We start from the raw sequence: 22881 nt of genomic DNA on the forward strand, positions 1-22881 counted from the left end.
CCTCTTCGACTCATGTGTTACTTAGAATTGTCCCATTTAATCGCCACATATTTTAAAAATTTTCAGCGACATTTCTATTATTGAGCTAGCTCAATTTCATAAAGTCTGAAGGCAGACATTGTATGATTTCTATTCTTTATACTTGTTAAGTTGTATTTTTGGCCCAAAAAGTGGTCTCTCTTGGTGAATGTTCCATATGAGCTTGAAAAGAGTGTTTAATCCGCTGTCATTGGATGAAGTAGTCTAAAGGTGTCAATTATATGCAGTTGAATGACTGTGCTGTTGAGTTCAACTATGCCCTTAACTGATTTTCTGCTTGCTGGATCTGTCCATTTCTGATAGAGAAGTGTTAAAGTCTCCAACTGTCATAGGGGATTCATCTATTTCTCCTTGCCTGTCTATGAATTTTTCCTCATATATTTTGATGCTGTGCTGTTAGGCACATAGACATTAAGGATTGCTATGTCTTATTGGAGTATTGACCTCTTTATCATTATATAGTGTTCCTCTTTATCCCTGATAATTTTCCTTGCTCTTAAGTCTGCTTTGTCTAAAATTAATAAAATTCCTCCTATTTTCTTTTGATTAGAGTCAGCATGGTATATCTCCATCACTTTAGTTTTAATAAATACATGTCTTTATATTTAAAGTGAGTTTATTATAGACAATACATACTTAGGTCATGTTTTTTTATATACTCTGACAATATCTGTCTTTTTTTAAGGGTTTTCTTTTTTTAAGTAATCTCTATACCCAACATGAGGCTTGAACTCACAACCCTGAGAAGATGATTCACATGCTCCACTGACTGAACCAGCCAGGCACCCCCAATCTCTGTCTTTTAATTGATGTATTTAGACCATTGACATTTAAAGTGATTACTGATATAGTTGGGTTAACAGCTGTCCTTATTTGTTACTATTTTCAATGGTTTGCCCTTGTTTTTTATTCTTACCTTTGTCTTCCACACTTTTTCTACCTTTTGTGATTTTCACTGAAAACCATTTTATTCTTTTATTAGCCCATTTCAGATATTCTATCTCCTTTGGTCAATTTTATAATTTGCAATTACCTAGAAAATTATACATTTCATCAAGATTTTCAAGTTTATTTATATGTCTTTGTTTTGGTAGAATTCCCAAGTAATTCCTTCTTTTCTGCTGTTTTGTTGCCTTTCTCACACCAAATATATTTGATGTTCTGTAGTAAGCTATAAATGGAATAGCAAAAGTTTTTGTTTATTTCATAAGTCTTTTCATTTTATGTTCTTTTGATTTTATTACTAAAATCTTTTTTGTGGTTTTTACAGTTTAAAAGAAAAGTATTTCTACTTTTATCTCTATTACGCTGTTCTTCAATTTCACTCATTCACTCATTCATTCATTTATATCTTTCCTACTTTTATAAGTAGACTGCTTTAAGCAAGACTATTTCATTTAAGACTGTCTATTCCAAAGACGATACACTCCTGCCCCTACCAACAATAGGAGTCCCATATCATTATTCTGCCACCAGGTGGCTGGCTAGTGATACTGAGATATGGTGATATAGCAGGGCTCAGGGTTGGTATCTGCTGTTGATGCACTGGGTACCCTTCAGAGGTAGGGGCCAGATCCCATACATAACTTCCATCCCTACTGCCATACTTTCCATGAACTCATTGAGCAATCGCTAGAATGACCAAAGAAATTGGCTGCTGATTGACTTCCATGGAATGGGTCATCTGGTCCATCCTTTGGCCATTTGATTATTGAGAAGGTCCTCAGTTGTGAAGATCCTTAGTCAGCATTCATAAATATTCACAAATATTGTCACACTCTGGGTCAAAGACAGGGTAATGGGAGTGGCTCACCAGGTGCAGGTGATAAAGGGGTGCACTGTTTGCAGAGAATTTAAAAATAATAATACAGGCAACTATAAATTGTCTTCTTTTTATTAGCAGCATGTGCTGGCAATTCTAAACAATGTCAGTGCTACAATACTCCTCCCTCAAAAAATCTTTTGTTGATTTATGTTCTAAAAACCGTTTGCACCTGGGGCGGACCACTCCTACCACCTGCCCCTTGGTATGTCAAAATTTTCCATCCACTTACTCTGCCCCTAGACCTTCTTATTGCCAAACCTCCAGTATTATTTTTTTCTAGTCTCTGCCCATCCAGACAATCATTAGCCCCTGATAATCAATTTAGACTCATAACACAGGACATCTCTCTTTCCAGGAAATGTGAACAAAAAGATGTACCACTTAAAATTTTGCCCAGAGGGAGAATTTCTCTTCATCATTTTCACTTGTCATCATTGTCAATTCATCATTATCATCACACACAATTGAGGTTAGTAAGTACAGCAAGCAGTATGCATGTAGGGCAGAGTCACCACCCTTACATCAGGGTTAATGTTTTGTTTTCTTATTTAAATGGTCATACGGTGCTCTTCCCACCATGAAGTTTACCAGTGGGTTGAAGGAGATATGGTTGTACATCAAAGGTGGGAGTACTTAAAATGGGCATCTTATGTTCACACAGCTTACCGGTACCTTTAGGTCTGTTAGAGCTCAGTCTCATGGGTCCCACTTGCCCTGTCGAGGAAGTGCTACAAGCACACTCAACCTTATAGCTTGGTAAGATAACACCCAATTTATGATAAACAGTGCTGTAGCAAACTAGATAGAGCCCACATCTAGGATAGCAGCTGGCCGGAGTTCCTACCTAATTAATTTCTCAAGAATCCAATGACATTCTCCAAAAAGATTTGCTGCCTTCACAGCTCATTTGGGACAGTTAGATAGGGATAGAAGAAGTCACCACTCCTGTATCTTTCAAGTTTGTGATGAAGTCAAATATCTTTGCAATATCTCCAAGAATGAGGTATTGCTTTTGATTTCCTGTTCATTTATGTTCTTGAGATTATTTGCATAAAATTATTCATAACAGTCCTTTACTATCCTTTTAATACTTCTAGGATCTGTAATGATGACCTCTCTTTCATTTACACAACAGTGGCTTGTGTTTTCTCATTGCCTTAACTATATTTTATCAATTTTATTAATCTTTTCAAAGAACAAATTTTTTACTTTCGTTACTTTTCTCTATTGTCTGTCCATTTTCTGTATTGATTTTCATTCTTATCTATGTTAGTTTAATTTTTCTACTTAGTTTTGGTTAAAATTCCTCTTTTTTTCTGTTATCTTAATGTGGAAGCGTGGATTACTGACTTTAAGCCTTTCTCCTTTTCTAACATAAGCACTTAAAAGTATAAATTTCCCTCCGAGCGCTGCTTTACCTGTTTCCTTTTAATCTGAAATATCTTCATTATCATTCAGCTTAAAATATCTTCTTTGTAATTGATTTTTTGATCCATAAATTAGTTAGTAATACATTGTGCAATACAAGAATTTGAGAATTTTTTAGGTAGCTTTTTGCTGTTGATTTCTAATTTAATTCAGTTGTTTTTAGAAAATACATTCTGAATAATTTTCCAGGCTCTGTAACTTATGAGACTTGTTTTATGGCCAAAGAGTACAAGCCAAATCTTACTATTTGTACAAGAGGATGTGGTACAAAGCAGGCACTCCATAAATATTTGACGAATAAATAAATGAATGAACAGTTGCCACGCTCACGCAGAGTAAAGTGAATTACACAAATTACAGAGGTCAAAAGAGAGTAGTGAAATCACGATGGGGCAGCAGCATATAACTTCTCTATAGCTCAGATGCAAGGTCCTTGTTCTTTAGCAACTGGATCTGGAGAAAGTACAGAAAGAATGGGAGAGATCCTGCTGCCAAAAGATGAGAACAAAGGACAAAGCCTTAAGAAACAGACAGCAAATGCTGGAGACAGAAAGAAAGCAAACTAAAAGGGACCAGAATCCGAAGTGAGGCTTCACCTCTCCAGATAGTCAAGATTTCATTAGTTTATCACAGTTGTCATTTGTAGACCACTGATGATTTAAGAAAGCCTCATGTGTACTAATGCATGTTTTAATAATTGAACTATGGGCAAAGGTAACTCTAAGTAAACCTAGATTTAGTTTCTTTTTGTTTCTAAACCAATGCCTGTTGCTTTCAATGTCCTGAATGAAGTATCCCATAATATACAGTCACCAGCCAGGTACCCTGGTAGATGCTCAAAATAATTCAATCTACCAGGGCCCCATCTACACAGAATAATTACGTCCAGCTGGGGCACTCCCTGACTCAATGATTTAGGTTGGTCAGTCTTACAAATATTAGAGAAACAATCTCTCATACGGGAACCCCAGCTGGTCTTGTTACAGCATAGAATTTCTTCACCCAGAAGGAGTTTAAACAAGAAAGAAAGCAAGCATTTCATGTTTAAGTCCTTCCCCAGTAAAATTGCTTTCTGAAAGCACATGTTTTGGAATTTCTTACCTATACCATCTCATCCAATTGAAAATTAGAACAGAAACAACATAGAATACTTTCTTTAGGGTAACCTTTTTTCTGTGTAGATATAACATAATTTAGCAAATTCCATAGTGATGGTTGTTCAGATTGTTGCCAATGTTTTGCTGTTGTAATAAATGCTACAGTGAACACCTTTCTATATCTATTATTGCACTCTTATGATATTTACCCTTTAAAATAAATCTTAAGAAATGGAATTTCATTTTTCTAGCCCTAGTAGCTAGCAAAATCCAGAACAGAGTAAATATTATGTTGAATTGGTACTGTTCAAAGAAAAAACTTTTGGTTTCACACACTTTCTAAGTTCTTTATTTAAGTTTCCTTAAAAATAAAAAAGCAACTTCTTAAAAAAAAAAAAAAAGAAAAGAACTCTAGGCCTACGTTTGCGGCAGCTAGAAGCTTCTGGGGCAACTCTACTGACCATTGTGTATGAGACTCACCTCTCTGTGGTTGGAAGACCACATTGGGACACATAGGCTTGCAAGTTCCCACAAAGCTTTCTTTCTCACCTGAAAGAATGGAAAATACGAATTAGGTAAAAGACATCTGTTTCCCCTATTTGGCTTTTCTTGGATTAAGATCCTGCATTTTCTAATTGTTTTTCTCCCATTCAAGAGCTGCCTTTCCTTGTGAGGCAGAGCAGGGAGAGGTCCTTTTTCAGTCTTTGCTTCTGAGGCTTGGTGACCCACTGTGCTTGATGTGTTTGACATGCTTAATTTCATCAATTGGACCTGAAGAGGTCTTCAGGTCTTCAGTGATTCTGAAGGAGGTGTTCAGGCTTCTGGAACTGTGTGTATGTCCATACGGGGGACTATTAGACCATAGACCAAATGCTTTAGTATACGTACACAACTTCTTAAGGTTAAGTGCATATGACACAAAATATTTTATGAGAATATATGTTGATTGTATTCCCCTAACATCAGATTATAAAATATGAAATAAGGGGAAAATGTTTTTGGAATAATTATTGTTGCTTTTTGGAGTGTGGTTGGGAAGGGAAGTAGAAAAGTAAGAAAATACATGTTAGCTTAATTAAGCACTCAAATAAATAGTACTTTCATGTTATGTAAGTTTTTAAATTAATATTAATAAGCAAAAATTAAATTTTGATATATTTTCTTACTTGCCATCAATGCTTCAAAATTTTCATGAAAATTCACATTTAAAAGAAAAAGTTAATTTCAGATGACATTATGGAAGGATTCATAATAGCTCCCTCCCCATGGTGGCATACAGTCAATTAATTTTCCTGGGTCTTGTGTTCCTCATCAATAAATGTTGAACTAAGCAGTTTCTAAATAACCCTCTCACCCTAAATTCCATGATTCTATGTATTTGGAATGAAATGATTCATTGCTCTGTAGGTCATGTAGCTCTCTCAGGAATGCAAGGAGTTAACAAAAAAAAAAAAACACCTCAAGATATCAATATGGACTTTTTGTGAACTGCCAATAATCTGTTATTTACTTGAAAATAACCCCACAAGTAGTTTACTGATGTAGTCCTTTCTATAAGAGTTTCAATTTAAGAGGAAATCACACACACAGAAAAGAGGAAATCACTATTCTATCTGTATGTATGTAGTATGTCAGGGCTGAGAGAAAACTTTCAAAAACTGTCCTCAACATTTAAAAGAGTAAAGACACCAAGTGTGGAAGATTGGAAAAATCTGGACCTTGAATCACAGATGAAAAAATTTCAGTTTAGTCAAGTATGAGGTTATGTTTAATGTGGTCTACTTATTTTCTTCTGCTGCTTTGTAATGCAGTTGTAAATGCTGAATTTTGATGAAACTACTCACTCACTGATTGGTAATGATGCTAATACATTTTGAAGATTACATCTAGTTGTTTCATGATCCAGTTCGACTGTTTTAGACCCAGAATAAAGGTAGCACAATGCAGTGAAAGAACACCAGAGAAAGCCAGGGAGACCTGGATTACAGGCTAGACTCTATAGCCTTGGACCTTCTGCGTCTCGGTTTCCTCTTTTGTAAAATGAGAATATTGAATTGCTTAGGTCTCTTCCTCCTTTAAGATTCTGTGGTTCTATGAATGAGCTGGCCAACCGTTCTTCTCATTGCCTATCAAGATTCTAATTCATCCCTGATTCTAATTCTAGTAAAATTGCTTTACAATCACAATTTCTTGTTTTCACCTTAATAATGACAATAACAACCACAAACCATCATCCACCCCTTCTGGCTTTTGAGTGTCCCATTCTCAAATACAGGAGCCAAGAAACATGAAGAAAAGCTCACAAATAGAAAGAAAGGATAGAGAATCGAAAAGAAGCTCAAGCACAGATTTTCACACCCAGTGAGAAGGGAGGGGAATAGGCATATTAATGAAGATTCCTTATTGCAGGTGGTATTAACCTAACTCAAACAAATGTAGGCAAATTCAGGGAATTTATTAACCCTCATAAATAGAAGGTTCGGAAGATCCATCCGGTTTCAGGTACACCTGGATCAAGGATCATAAATGACAATATAGGGACTCTGTCTCATTTCCTTCTTTGACAGGGAGTTCTTCAACGGATTCTTTCTAAATCACCAACAAGGTGATGGCTGAAAGCTGAAGACTCAAAATGTATACAAGGTTAATAACCAAAAGAGAGAAACATGTTTTGTTTTATTTCCCAAATAACTCCAGGAGAAAGTCCCAGGAAAGAACAGTTCACTGATCTGACTTGATCATGTACCTATCCCTGTACTAATCAGTATGGCCTATGGGATGGGTTGTCTGATTTATGGGAGCACTGCAGGTGTTGTTTCCACTTCTGTAGCTGGAGTAGGCAGTAGAGTCAGGCCTATGAAACCCATATGGAACAGGTTGCTCACAGCAAAGAAGGGTTTTGCATTCTGAAAAAGTGGGGACACAGTGCTAGAAAGAACACAAACAGAAGGCCATTATAATAGATTTCATTCGACATTAAACATCAAAGATAGATGAAAGCTATCTGGAATGATGAGTTCTAATAAAAAGGATTCTGAGCTATGTGAAGGCTCACTGGGAGCGGATGTGAAGATTGATTAGCAACGTATGCAATGGACACTGCAGTGGACAATAGAGATGTGCAAAACCTATAGTTGCTCTCCCTTCCTAGTGCGAAATCACGATTCAGCTCCTACCAAGTACGGTCAATTCAACCACGAATCCTTCAGAATATCACAGGGATGGGCCCTTCTTTTGGGAATTTCCATTTATTCATGCTTTTAAAGCTACTTAAATTCTTAGAGATGGGAATACCTCCATGATGGAAATTTTTACATTTTATTTGAAGTCATGGTGGTCTTTAGGACACAAAAAATGATCCTAGCTAGCAGTGGTTTTTAACAAAGAATGCGTATCGGAATCATGTAGACAGTTATTTTTAAATGTATATGTCTAGTCTCTATCCCCAAACTTTCCAGTCCAATAGGTCTTGGTAAGATCCTAGAATAGTGAAATATGACTATTATATATGAAAGTTATACATGCTCATGGTAGAAACAAACAAAACAGGACAGAGAGGTACAACATGAAAAGTAGAAAGTCCCCTCCCTCTCAAGAGGGATCTAGGTGGGGAATAGGGAAAAAGGATTTGTTGTATATAAATGTCTATATTGTTTGAAATGCTTTTTTACAACAAGCCTGAATCAGTTTTGTGTTTTATAGTAAGCTTGATAATCTAAAACACTTAACTTCAATCAGAAACTGCAATGTCCATGCCAGCCAAATTGTCTTCACTGAAACTATTCTAGTTGTAGGTAACAAAAACAGCATAAAATACTTCTAAAATTTCTTTTTGAGACAATATGCTTTTCTTACTCCCCTGAGGCAACCCTGTGGACAGTTCATATATTCTTTCAGAAGCTTTCTATGTATAGAAGTATATATCTATATCATAAAGGGGGTACGAACCCATAAGTATATGCATATCTCTCCTCTTATTATTAATGTAAATGTGATAGAATTATATTATTAGGCATATTCTGTTCTATAATTTGCTTTATTAATTATTTTGGCCTCTTTCTCACAGGATCTACCTATACTTTCATAAAATCTACCTCCTTTTAGTGACTTCATAATATTCCAAGTTTTTCCTCATATACTGATAATGCTTCAGCACACATTCTTTTAAATATATATCTGGGCAGCTATGCAAGTACAGCTATGGAATATATTCCTACATAAGGCATATTAGTATATATGTATATTTAAATTTTTGATGAATACTACTGAATTGCCCTCCAAGGAATCACACCAATTTAGAGACCCCCCCAAACTGTGACAATATCTGTCTTCCCTACTCTCAGATGGCAAGTCTGTTTTAAAGAAAGCTTCCCAGATCACCTTGAAATATATTCCTGATCAAGAGCCGCTGTACTTGAAGGCTGTTACTTAAAAAAGAAAAACAGTCTCATTTCTATACACAAACAATAATATACATTAGTATATATATATACATATATACTAATATGTCTTATGTAGGAATATATTCCATAGCTGTACTTGCACAGCTGCCCAGCCATCAGGGAAATTCAAATCAAAACCACATTGAGATAGCACCTTACGCCAGTTAGAATGGCAAAAATTGAAAAGGCAGGAAACAACAAATGTTGGAGAGGATGTGGAGAAAGGCGATCCCTCTTACACTATTGGTGGGAATGCAAGTTGGTACAGCCACTGTGGAAAACAGTGTAGAGATCCCTCAAAAAGTTAAAAATGGAGCTACCCTATGATCCAGCAATTGCACTACTGGGTATTTATCCCCAAAAATACAGACGTAGTGAAGAGAAGGGCCATATGCACCCCAATGTTCATAGCAGCCTTGTCCACAATAGCTAAATCATGGAAGGAGCCGAGATGCCCTTCAACAGATGACTGGATTAAGAAGATGTGGTCCATATATACAATGGAATATTACTCAGCCATCAAAAAGAACGATTTCACAACATTTGCAGCTACAGGGACGGGACTGGAGGAGATAATGCTAAGCGAAATAAGTCAAGCAGAGAAAGACAATTATCATATAGTTTCACTCATTTATGGAACATAAGAAGTAGGAAGATAGGTAGAAGAAAGGGAAGAAGGAAGGGGGGGTAAACAGAAGGGGGAATGAACCATGAGAGACTATGGACTCTGGGAAACAAACTGAGGGCTTCAGAGGGGAGGGGGATGGGAGATTGGGATAGGTTGGTGATGGGTCGTAAGGAGGGCACGTATTGCATGGAGTGCTGGGTGTTATACGCAAGTAATGAATCATGGAACTTTACGTCAAAAACTAGGAATGTACTGTATAGTGACTAACATAACATAATAAAAAATTATTATAAAAAAATAAAAAATAAAAGTTACTTGAATTAAAAAAAAAGAAAAACAAACAAAAAAACCTGTAATTTGTTTTTTGAATTGTTTTAAATCTTAAGACACTTCTCGTAATAAGAAGTCATATGTAGAATGACTAAGTTCTAGGAATCATATCCATTTGGGTATCTTTATATACTCTAACTGGTATTACAAGCTAGCGGCTTGAGAGACTTTGGATGAAGACTGCAAGACCTTGCTTGTGTCACCTACATCAGGATTTCTGGCATGGAAGCCACACAGAGATGCAATTCAGTGACTGGAAGATGAATCTTTTCTGTCCTTCTGGACTTTTCTCTGGCCTGGGAGCCACAGTGTGATTCTCACTGCTCAGCGATGGCACGGGCAAGGCTGAACATACTCAGAGGAACAAAGCATATAGAACTTTCCTGAAAAGCAATGTACACAAGAATAAAGCACAGCTCTAGGAATTTTAGACCCAAGTGCACATACGTGCACACACACACACACACACACACACCCCACACTGAGACCTTAGGTGGAGAGACACAATGTTGTATATTCTTAACCTTGCTGAGATTTAGCAATTGACGGGGGAAAGTGGAAACTTCTCAGGGTTGTGTTAGGGTACCTGAATTACATTTATGGCTTTGAAGAGGTCAACTCCTAATCTATGGGACTAAAAAAGAGAGTATGGAGTATGATAAATAAAGAACCCAGATAATCTAAAACACTTATTTTAGTCAGTAACTATAATGCCCACATCCCAATCAAATGGTGTTCACTGAGGCTATTCTGGCTGCTGGTGACAAAAGAACAATCTAAGCCAGCTTAACACACGAAGAAAACAAGATGTGGGTAAATGAGTATTAGGACAGAGGGTTTCTCACAAACACCTAAGGCTGGAATTTTGAAAGGAACTAGAACCAACCCTTGAGAAGCCCCACAGCCCTGCATGCCTTTTCCAGCCTCTGTGGTGAGACAGACACTTCACTGCTCTTGAACTGCCATCAACTCAGTTCCAGGGACATGCTCTATCTACTGGACTATCTCAGAGTCTAATTTTCAAATTCTTGGGAGAATCCAACTGGCCCACCTTGGCTCAGGGGTCCATTCAACCTTGCCCAGAGAAGGTGGGTTCCTGTAACAATAAAAGAGCAGCTAAAGTTTATTGGGTGCTATCTTTTTTAGTTTCTTTCTTTTTAAATTTTTTATTATGTTATGTTATTCACCATACATCAATAGTTTTTGATGTAAAGTTCCATGATTCATTGTTTGTGTATAACACCCAGTGCATCGTGCAATACGTGCCCTCCTTAATACCCATCACTGGCCTATCCCAATCCCCCATCCGCCTCCCCTCTGAAGCCCTCAGTTTGTTTCCCAGAGTCCGTAGTTTCTCATGGCTCATTCCGCCTTCTGTTTACCCCCACTTCATTCTTCCCTTCCTTCTCCTACTGATCTCCCTGCTATTCCTTATGTTCCACAAATGAGTGAAATCATATGATAATTGTCTTTCTCTGCTTGAGTTATTTCACTTAGCATAATCTCCTCCAGTGCCGTCCATGTTGCTGCAAATGTTGGGTAATCGTTCTTTCTGATAGCTGAGTAGTATTCCATTGTATATATGGACCACATCTTCTTTATCCATTCGTCTGTTGAAGGGCATCTTGGCTCCTTCCAGAGTTTAGCTATTGTGGACAAGGCTGCTATGAACATTGGGGTGCATATGGCCCTTCTCTTCACTACGTCTGTATCTTTGGGGTAAATACGCAGGAGTGCAATTGCTGGATCGGAGGGTGGCTCCATTTTTAACTTTTTGAGGGACCTCCACACTGTTTTCCAGAGTGGCTGTACCAACTTGCATTCCCACCAACAGTGTAAGAGGGTTTACGGGGTGCTATCTTGAGCATTACGTTTATATAGCCTTTGGAGCCCTCCTTTATCAGGACCTTGGAACAGTCTTCAGCAAAAGAGGATAACTATGAATCGCGTGGATGTCCTAAAAGAGGTCAGTGACTCACATCTTTCCCTCCGAGCCTGAGAAATTTCTGTGCAGGGAGAAAGGCATGCGCACGAAAAGCTGCCTAGAGCCTTATCATTCAGTTCAGTAACGCCGCAATGGGGCTAGACTTCCCGAGTCCAGAATAACCGAGTTCCAGTCCTAACTCCAAGTTTACTAGCTGTGTGGCTTGGACGACTTCCTCCACCTTTCTGCTCAGTTCCCATTTTTTCTGAGAAATTGTGAAAATAACACATCCTACATGACATAGTGTTCACAGAGTGACTGAGTCCTGTTGCCTCTGAAGCACTTGGACAGCGACCAGTATTTATGCGTGCTTCCTCCGTGACAAGGAAATGCCCAAAAGAGACTCGCGCCAACAGGAAGGGAAAGGTGGAGAAGCGAAGAGTCTGCTCGCCCTAATGAGCATTATCATTATATATAATATCATTGTGTAGTAACGAGAGATAATGGTTATCAGTTATTGTGTATTCGGTGATGGGAGATTTTCGCAGTGCTCTACATATATTTGTGTGTATTAGCTGAGTTACTATCATTGCTCCATTTGGAGGCACAGAGAATTTAAGTAACTTGTCCTAGGTTACACAGCTAGTAAGCCGTAGAAGTAGGACTTGTAGACACTCTGGCTCCAGAGCCCACATCTTAAACACCATTCTGTACCGCCTTCAGCCCAACTAAATCGTACGCTATCCTGCCACATGTGTTCCCAAATCGGAGAGGTGTCGGTGGGTGTCCCAGCAGAGGGAAGACAGTGCGCCTTCACGTTTTCGAACTTGTTCGAAACCCGCCTTCTTTATTCCACATGCCCCTTCATGAGGTTACGTCATCAGAAATAATGGATTGTTCTTCTTCTTGATCGGTGGCGTAAACCGTGAACTCTGAGATAGTTTGCCTACCACACTTAGTTTCAGCTTTGGAAGGTTTACTTGCAAAAGCTCTTAGAAGCACCCATGAATAAACAAGAGCGAAAAGTTATACCAAGGATAGACATTTTTGTTTGCACGTTTTTTCAAATCTATCCAAACAACTGGATTCAAAAGCTTTCTCTGACACCACAGGCAAATGCTTCTTCCCCAGGCACAGACAGCCTGTCAGAGACAACACTACCCGCTGCTGTGGTAATTGGAGAAATTTATAAATGATGCAAGGTTTTATTTTTTCCAGGCTCTACCTTAAGAGAGATCCAAAGAGCAAGACACCGATAAGTGGTAGTGAAGGCTGATGACTTCTAAAGGAATGAGAGGACATACATGTGGCAGATGCCATTGGTCGGGTGGCCCAACTCCCACCCTCAAACCCACCTCCTTTTGGCATCCTCCATTATAGAGGCTAGAAAAGCCAAATATTTGCTTTCCTGCTCTCCTGCCGCTAGGGTTGGCTATGTGAAACAGTTTCAGCTTCAATGAGGTGTAAGTGGAATTCTCCAGGGGCTTCCGGCAAGTCTTTGCTTTCCTGATATAAAGGACAGATGTCACTAGCACCACTCCTTCTGCCACTGCCTTCTGGCCTTCGATACAGACTAGAGCTACGGCAGCCATCTTGGTCCCCCAAGAGATGAGCCCACAGAATTGGAGAAATACTAGCTCTGGTACTTTTTTGAGCTATTACCAACCACCAACAACTATTTACCTCCAGAATGCCTGTTATATTAGTAAAACAGTTGAAGACACTCTTAGTAAGGTTTTCTAGGGATGCCAAAAGCATTCTTACTGATACAGAATGACGATAGATATTTTAGCCCATTTATTGCCTTTTAATTCTACACCTATTCACCTCTCCCTCAGAAATGCCCCAGAAGTTGGGTTAAAGAGCACTACTTAATCAAATCACTGAAATGATTCATGGGGCACAGATAATCAAAACGAGCTCTCTTTAGAGTTGATCCCCTAATCATAATAACTATTTTAAGACCAGTATCACATTGTCAATAATATGGTCGTATAGTGCTTTATTAACCGTACTTACTGTCAGTCAGTCTAATACACACATGGAGTCCAAAAGAATGAACAAAACAAATTTTTACTCTAGGCTTCAGTTACATATTTCAACCTCATAGAGTTCACGGTCAAGAGAAGTGGCTGTGGCCATTTGTTCTACCTCGCCCTTCTCCAGCTCTCACATAGAGCCTCCCAAATATGCCCTAAAGATCACCCATGTGGCCACCCCCTCATGGGCACTAGGAAATCAAGCTCCTCCTTCTTGGACACTCTCTTCTCTTCCCCCACACCTTGAGATGAGCAGAGGGATTCATGGGAGCAAAATGAGCTCCATTAACGAATATCACTGAGTACTTAACAGGGACTCAATGCTTATAAAACGAGTAAATTAAAAAGGAGTATCCACCTTAAAGTAGGGGTTTCCAGAGCGGCTTCTTAGAAGATGTGGTCTGCCTTAGTCAGTTTGGGTAGCTATAACAAAATACTACAAACTAGTGGCTTATAAATAACAGAAATTGTTTTTCCCAGTCTGGAGACTGGGAAGTCCAAGATCATGGCACCGGCAGAACTGGCGTCTGGTAAGAGTCTGCTTCCTCATAGACCGTTGTCTTCTTGCTGTACCCCACATGGCAAAAGGGACAAGAGATCTCTCTGGGGCCTCTTTTATAAGGGCACTAATCCCATTCATGAAGGCTCTACCTTCACGACCTAACCACCTCCTGAAGGGGACCCCTCCCAAAGGTATCTCCTAATACCATCACCTTGGGGATTCGGATTTTATCATATGAATTTTGAGAGGACACAAACATTCAGTCCCAGCATGGTCTAAGCAGACTTAAACATCATTTGTGACTTAGCCAAGTGGAGAAGTGACAGGGAGGGCAAGCCAGAAAGAACCCAGGGCATGACATGAGGTGCTTTACAAGAATACAAGAGTGGTGCCCTGGGAGAAGTAGAAATAATTTCGTGCTGCAGAAGTGTGGGGTGGGAGGCAGAGAAGTTGGCAGGGATTGAATCAGCATAGCTCTTAGTGATGGAGAGATGTTTGAAGGGTTTTTAAAAAGGAAATTAGCATTGCTTTGGATTTCAGAAAAATCACTTTGGGGAAGTTAGGGGGTGGATTCAAGACAAGAGACTGGACTCAAGGAAGAGAGGTTTATTATGAGTTCCTGGAGAAATAAGAGGCCGTGAGGTTCAAACGAGTTAATCCATTCGCAAATACACTAATCACAAATTTCAACATTTCAAAGTACTCCACCGTGTTAAATTCAAGTCAACCACGTGCTGAGTTGTGTACCAGCCAGTGTAAAGAAAGGCTGACCCTAAGACCCTCACACTCTCACTGAAAGGGAGGTGGCAACAAGGACTAGGCCACCTGCCTGATGTTGAGGGCAGGGCACTTGGTACTTGCCCAGCTGCTCATCTCTTACAGTTCTGACAAGAATTGTGTAGTCCTGAAGGTGAGAGCCATAACCAAGGTCATACGGTGACCAGCCCAGAATAGTCTCTGGCTCCTCCTGAACCCAATTTCATGCCCTAAATTCCAGATGACAAAACCTGCATAAACATAGTTCAATTAAAATCTAAAATAAAACGGTCGCTTGTTCTTAAAAACAAAACAAGCACAGTTTTTCAGCAAAATGTCACGAACCTGGATGAAACTGTCATTTGGGAAGTTGTAAAAATATGGCTGTACCATCCCACTGGCCAACGCCTGTCACATGACCATGAAAATCGGGCACCGCCCTGGGGCTCCACCTTGCCTGGTTCGTGCGAGGCTGTGTGCGGGTGAAGCTGGAGTGGGAGGTCAGCTACACAAGATGGTCCATTTAACAGCTGATCTGCTGGGACCAGTGCCTAAGAAGTTAATTTCTAGCTTTGAGATGGTTTCTGGTAATTGTAGGTCATTTAAAATATAATTTCAATTTAGTTGGAAAAAAAACTCTGTTTGCAGTGTTTATGCTCATCACTCTAATTTAAGGTCTAGAATGTGGGATGAACTGCGTTTCAATACACGCCCATTTTGCATCTTCCTGATTTTACCACCAGTGATTATAAAAACAGCCTCAGCAAACCTCAGTCTGCGTTGCAAGACAGATGCCGCAAAGCTCGGATATAAAGTTTCACGTTGCTGGAAGGTTAACCGTTGTGCATGTTAATGATTATCAGATAGACGAAGAAAACCACAAGGCTCCAAAATGCAAAAGCCCCTCAAAAAAATCCAGCTTGCCCATGTTTATAATAAGGCCACTTTATTATTTTTTTTCTCAAAGAAGGGTGACTATGGCTGAGCTCAGTGTGGTCTGCATGCAAGCTTAATGGAGGAAGAATTACACAAGGCTGCTTGTGAGTGAGGCCAAGAGAGCTTCCCTCCGGGTTGTGTGCTACAGACTGCTCCGCACTGAGCCCCGACCATCCACGACTTTGCGGGGTTCAGAGATTTCTTACCGAAGTGAGATCGAGTGCTTTAAATGTATAGGTTTATTTTAAGTGAAGAAGAAATTTAAGGATATATTATATGTGGTTTTATAGAGATTTTTAAAAAATTGTCTAAAATGTGAATAGGAGAGCTACTCAATGCCAGGCACTCTGGCAACTGGTTAGAATCCAAAGAACTATCATGGGCCAAATCTGCCATTGTTGCTCACCCAGGACACTTGTAGCCAAGTGACTGAGAAAATAGCTGAAATGAGCTCTTGCTCTAATAACCTCACGCACAGTCCCCCATCTACCAGCATGGGAGCTCTCCAGAATAAAGCTTCAGGGCAGGTGAAAATGACCCTGGGTTAACACTGGCATTGGAAATCACACTCTGAGTCCGAAAACTGAAGGTCAGGGGTCAGAATTTGCTGGCTGCTAGTAGCCAAAACCTGCCTTCAAAAACAGACCCAAACTAATGTCACCAAGCAATCACCACGCCATAGCACTTAGATCATGAAGACTGTCTGGAAAGCTTTCAAATGGAGCTTAAAAGTTTAACGACTTGGAAAACAAAATGTGTTCCACGGTAGCAGACCCGAATTAATCTGGCTTTGCCTACAGTAACTCAGCAAACAAACAAACAAGCTTTTTTAAAAAAACTGATAATTGGGGCACCTGGATGGCGCAGTCGTTAAGCATCTGCCTTTGGCTCAGGGCGTGATCCCGGCGATCTGGGATCGAGCCCCGCATCGGGCTCCTCCGCTGGGAGCCTGCTTCTTCCTCTCCCACTCCCCCTGCTTGTGTTCCCTCTCTCGCTGTCTCTTATCTCTGTCAAATAAATAAAATCTTAAAAAAAAACTGATAATTAAAAGTCATTACATGTAACTGATTTAAAAACAAATTCAAATATTACCAAAGTGAAAATTAAGTTTCTTTTCAACCTCAAACCTCTAGCCCCTCTCAGTCTCCCCCCTCGAGGTAGCCCCTACTGTCGGTTTCCTGGTATGCTATATAGTCTGTGCGTATATGTCACACACAGAGTGGTGGCTCCAGGATTTCTATATGGGGGCGTAGGGGGTGCAATCTGAATGGATGTGGGTAAACAGCAGAAAGCTACATTTGCCTCGTATTTTACAGAAGTAAGAGCAGATAAATTTGAGCACCAGTAGAACTAAGGATAGCAATGAATTATAAACCACTGAAAAAAATGAGAATTCATGAGTCCATACTGAGAACAAATAAATAGTAAATAATAAATAAATGGGGGAAGGGAGCCCTGGGCTACAGTGAAATACAATGACTGACGGTGAATGAAGTAATACTGGAGCTGGAGGACCATTATTTTGCAGCCATGATAATAAAGACTGGATCAGACAGGACTCATCAATGCATGCTACATCTAGGAGGAAATTTTGATGAGGACCAGAATATTTGTATCATCTTAAAATGCTTCCCTAGGGACTCCTTATTAATTGCAAAAGTGTGGGGTGGAAAACAGTATTTATATAATGGAGAATTTGGACAACACCTTGACCAAGTCATCAATATTAACATTACTGCTGAGAACTGACATGATACCCTGAAGGACATAATATCACGTATGCAGTACTCTGGCCTAGAATACATAACATCAATCAAATCACAAGGAGACATCGAACAAACCTAAAGTGAGGAATATTCTATTTTTAAAAAGTGGGGGCAGGAGTAAAAGAGGAGAGGGATGGTGGTGAGGATTACATTCTTCAAAAATGGCAATGCCATAAAGGCAGACTATGAAATTGTTCCAGATTAAAGGAAGCTAAAGAGATAATGACGACCAAATGCGATACCAGACCCTCGACTTGATTCTGTACTGGAAGGAAAAAAATATTGTAAAAAAGATTATTAACCCAACCAACAGAATTGGAATTTAAACCGTAGAGGAGATGCAAAGCCAGTTGTAGATTTGATCCTGCTGTTTCTAACCACAGCCCTGCCAGCACGACCCGCACTCAGGGAGCTCTGGGTCCTGAAAGAGCACTCGAAGATTCTGCCCACAAAGCTCCTTCTTTGTCCAGGGACTCGGGAGGTGACAAACCTCCAAGGAAGAGTAGGTTGTTTCTGCAGCAGGAACGAGGGGCCATTTTAAGTTTTGCTTCAGGAACTGGAGTTTTACACTATGTCAATGATACAGCCCCAAGATTGAGGATCTCATAGAAACTGTACCACCAGTTGTTTCTTGTCCCCTCAGACCAGCTTGTGCTAAACTCACTTAAAACGTCCTCTTCCCTTAAGTTCATTTAAAAGTCAAACAAACTCCATTTAAGTAAAAAATAGTGTACGGCCAGTGTGGCTAATAATTGCTTGGGAAATAAAAATGAATGAATGAGTGAATGAATCTACAAATAAACAATGAAGCTGTTTAAGGAATGCTCTGATAATGAAGACTACTTGTATGACTTACGTAGGAAAAACAAAAAGAAAGTATGTTTTCTCTACCTTAGCCCTCTATGAGCTGTGCTTAGGTAATGTAGTCATTCCCCTGTATTTGCTTCCAAATGTAAATGCCTCTATATTTGAACCAATATTAAGTCTGGGAATATAAAACAGAGTAAAAAGGAGAAAAATTCCGTTAAGGGACACATGGAAACACAATGTGCTCATTGCCAGACTTCTCATAAGGTAGACAAAAATGGGAAATTAAACATATAGTGTGAGAAAACTAATAACTTTACACTCAAATGAATCCTTGAGACAAATGTGTGTGTGAGGAGGGGGTAAAATCGGTAATTCACCCTGACAGAGAAGAAAGAAACTGAATCAAACCTCATCAGGCCCCTGAGGGCAAGAAGCTGGGGTGTGGATACGGGGCTGCTGGTGCCAGGTGAGCGTCCAGGGCCAGCTTCTGCTTGGCTCTAGAGGGGTGGGAGTTAATACAGCCCACTGATTTGGGAAATTTGGAAATTTGTTCCAAAAGCAAGAAAAAGTTCAAGGAGTTAATGTTCCTAAAAAATAAACAAAACAACAACAACAAAAACAAAATCCAAGTATATAAAATGTCTGTGCACCTACAGGAAATCATCCTACAGCGCTTATTGGCCATCCTGAACACCCAGCAATCTTTCCCATTTTTCCACTTCTACTTCTAATGCAGCACTTTGATTTTGCACTGGAGAAATGCTCCCTCCCCCGCGGAATGCATTGTGTTGGGGCTGTCAGCCAAGTTGTGTATTTCAGGCACCTGGCCTATAGCAGTGGAGATCAATATATATATCCGTTGAATGAATGAATGCATGCATGAATGAATGATCCCAGCCCTCCTCTAGCCAGACGGTGAGACACCCTTCTCCCTGAGATTGGGTCTTAAGTGATATGTCACATAGTAAAAAAAATTCCGGAAGCCAATTCATCCTAACAGAGATGTTGTAACGAGACTATCTATTTTTGTTCCCTAGACCCTGGGATTCCTGTACCATGATTCCTGTCCTTTCAAAGCCAGGTGCCTAAGCTTTCTGTTTTATACTAAGAACTGTCATATATCCTTCCAATAAACTCTCCCTCTGCTTAAGTTATCCAAAGCTCATTTCTGCTGCTTATGAACAAAGAACCATGACAGACACACATTTCCCAGCTTGCCCCTATGGAGTACACCAATTATTATCCCCAAATATGGTCTTGGTAATAAGAAGGTTAAAGGAAGTTTATGGATTTTTCGTTCTGCTTTTGTTTCCGTGTGTCTAGTCATTTCACCAAATACACTTACAAGCAGGAACCTGAAGAGTTGAAAGAAAAAACTTCAGTTCTTTTCATTCCCCTGCAGGAACTCTTTATTATTGTGTCTAAAAGTATCTTTTGTTCAATGGATGTTAGTCAGAGTTACCATTTATTTCTAGATTGATTTCAAAGGGTGTATTTGCAATTTACCAATTTCCAAAGCCCCACCTACCACAAATTTCCCCTGATTTTCACATCTGCTCAGGAAGAGCTTGAAGCAAGAACAGAGTATCACTTTTGCTGCTAAAGTTTCAACTTTCCAAGTTTGCCTAGCTATGTAAAGAACGAATTTAAACAAATCCTAGCATCATCCCTTTTCAAAAATATAGTTTAAATACCCAGTTTTATTTAGCAGCCTAGTTACTTTTTATTGAAAAGACCAGAGGAAATGGTTATTGCTATCTTGTTTTCATGTAATAATTTTTTAAGTAATTAAAAAATATCCATTGATAATTTTTATTGTATTGGCCACTACTTCAGCACCTAGTACAGTTCTGAGCACCTAACAGATGTTTAAGAAATAGTAGTTAAATTCATGAACAAATGAATACCTTGCTTTTAATTGTGGGCAATTTCGGTTTGATGCATCACTAAGAGTTGGTTAAAGAGTATCTATTGCATAGCCATTTTTAAGTCAGTGGACACAGATGTCACAGCACCTGGCTATTGTTGACAGTTCAACAAACTCTGCAAAAGTTTTAGAGCCCTAAAATGGTTCCATTATAGAATGAAAGCCTACAGTGCTGCCTGGGATGATCCTGTGGTAAGATTAATACTCTGGAGGTTCCCCCCCCCCCCAGGCACTCCATCCTTGCCCTCCTTTCAAGCTATAAGGCTAGACTTTATCTGACTCTACATCTTATTGGCTCCTTCCCCTCCCCTATCCTGTTTCCCTCATTATCTCATAGGTGCTTCCCAAAGAGCAGCCAAATCCCTACCTCAGGCTCTGCTTCTAGTGAACGCAACCTAAGACAGAAAATATGCTGCTCTCTGAATAGAAGTATTGTGCAACAATACCTATGAACTTCCTCACCAATCACCAATGCAATTTTAAATTTTACCAAATGTGTGGATGACTGCAAAGGATATAACATCATTGTATAGAATCAGCATAGATAAATGACAACTATAATTTGTTGAGGGCCTTCTACGAAGACACTATCTCCTTGAATTCTTTTCACAATTTTCTTAGATAGGCATTACCACTCGTACTTCCAAAATAAAAAAGTTAAGAATCAGCAACATCAAATAGTCCACCCAAACAAAGTCAGATAACCAGTACATGACAATTTATTTTTAGTATTTCCTGAAAGGTCTCAGAAGTTGACCATAATGTTCTAAAATACTCTGAAAGAAAATGACAATGTCCCTCTGACTTCCCATTCTTCAAAAGTTGTGGGATAAAGGCCAAGTGGTCTCTTCAGAAATGCCTGATATGTTTTAAGGCTTACTCATGAGAGCCAAAGCAGATTTTTTTTTTTTTCAAAAAAAAAAAAAAAAACCCAAAAAACAAAAAAACTAGTCTTATCACATCACCTCCTTTGTCAACCATAAAAAATAAACCAACCAACCTCCCCATAGCCAAAAGCAGGGGGTGATGGTTGTTAAAACAGCATTTTAGTTTTAGAACTAAAAAATGAGAGCAGGTAAAGAGCATGTGACCCACTGCCAACCAGAAATACCAAAAAGCCTTTGTTAGGGAACTGGGTGAAGCAACTACAAGCATCTTCACAGGCTGTCAACCTCAGATATCCATCTTCCCTTGCAAAGCTTGTGTGCTCTCTCATCAGTGAGGTTATCTCAACCTTTTCTGAGCCTATTTTTACTTTCAGCCTGGCTTACCTCTTAGGATAATCATCTCCTAAGTTCACTTCCCATCAAGAAAAGCAACACTACACTAATGCAACCCTAAAAAAGCCAAGACACACATGGTTCAGTTGTCAAACAGGTCAGATTTTAAAAAGGACAGTCTAAAAGGTCAAAAATAATTATAAGAGAAATTTATATGCAACGTGAAATAAGCCAGACGCAGAAGGACAAATACTGTGTGGTTCCACTTGTATGAGATACCTAGAATAATCAAATTCATAGAGACAGAAAGGAGAATAGTGGTTGCCAGGAGCTCCTGGGGAGAAGGGGGAAAGGAAAGTTATTTAATGGGTCAAGTTTCAGTTTGGAATAATGAGAAAGTTCTGGAAGTGATAGTGGTGAAGCATGCACAATACAAATATACTTAATGCCACTAAACAGTAAACTAATTTAAAAAGATTAATATAGTAAATTTTATCTTATGTACATTTCACCACAATTCTTTTTTAAAAAAGAAATTCTCATTCTTATCACATTTTCTCTAATCCTCTCCCAAGCCTTCTCAAAACCCATAGTCACCAATATCACTCTCTTCCAAATCTACCCCAAAACTTCTTAGAACTCCACTCTGGCCATTACCTTTTATCCCCCTTCTCCCCTCCTTTTCCTCATGAGTCCATGTCATTCAAACACATGAGAGATTGAACCCTCATCCTGGGGCGGGCGAAGGAGAAGTCATGAGCCAGCAAGTCCTCTGCAGGGAGCAGGAGAAGGGAAAAGGCTAGAAGTAATCACTTGTAGTAATTTTAATTTCATTACACACAGTTTATGCTTAAGGTTTCTCAAGCTTCCAGTGTCTCTAATTCTCTGAGATTTGATGACCAAATCTGTATTTTCCACTGACATACATGATTTCACAGTCTTCAGATCATGCCTCGGCCCCATGTTTATCGTGTGTTTAGACACTGGGTAGAGGTTTTAGAGCAAGCAGTTCTCAACTTCCGGCTGTAAGACAGAATCGCCTAGGGAGCCAAAAGTCTTGATGCCCAGGCTGCAGCCCGCAAGAGCTAAATCAATGAGAGCTTGGGGTGGGGACGAGGTAACTGTATTCTTTTTTTTAACTCCCAATGTGCCGCTAAGTGTGACAAGCAATGTTTTAGAGAAGGTGCTTCTCAAACATTCGTGAATATACCA

The 22881-nt window shown here is 39.4% G+C and overlaps 1 long non-coding RNA gene across 1 annotated transcript in view; it reads right to left on the reverse strand.

Annotated features, from left to right (window-relative positions):
* LOC113242360 (uncharacterized) overlaps positions 1-22881 on the reverse strand; it is a 290347-nt gene that overhangs the window by 14079 nt on the left and 253387 nt on the right. Inside the window, exon 4 of the long non-coding RNA XR_003311894.4 lies at positions 4870-4938. This is a non-coding gene — a long non-coding RNA (uncharacterized LOC113242360). The remainder of the gene's footprint in view (positions 1-4869; positions 4939-22881) is intronic.

The sequence above is a fragment of the Ursus arctos genome, unplaced genomic scaffold (assembly GCF_023065955.2).
Source record: "Ursus arctos isolate Adak ecotype North America unplaced genomic scaffold, UrsArc2.0 scaffold_25, whole genome shotgun sequence".
NCBI lineage: Eukaryota > Metazoa > Chordata > Mammalia > Carnivora > Ursidae > Ursus > Ursus arctos.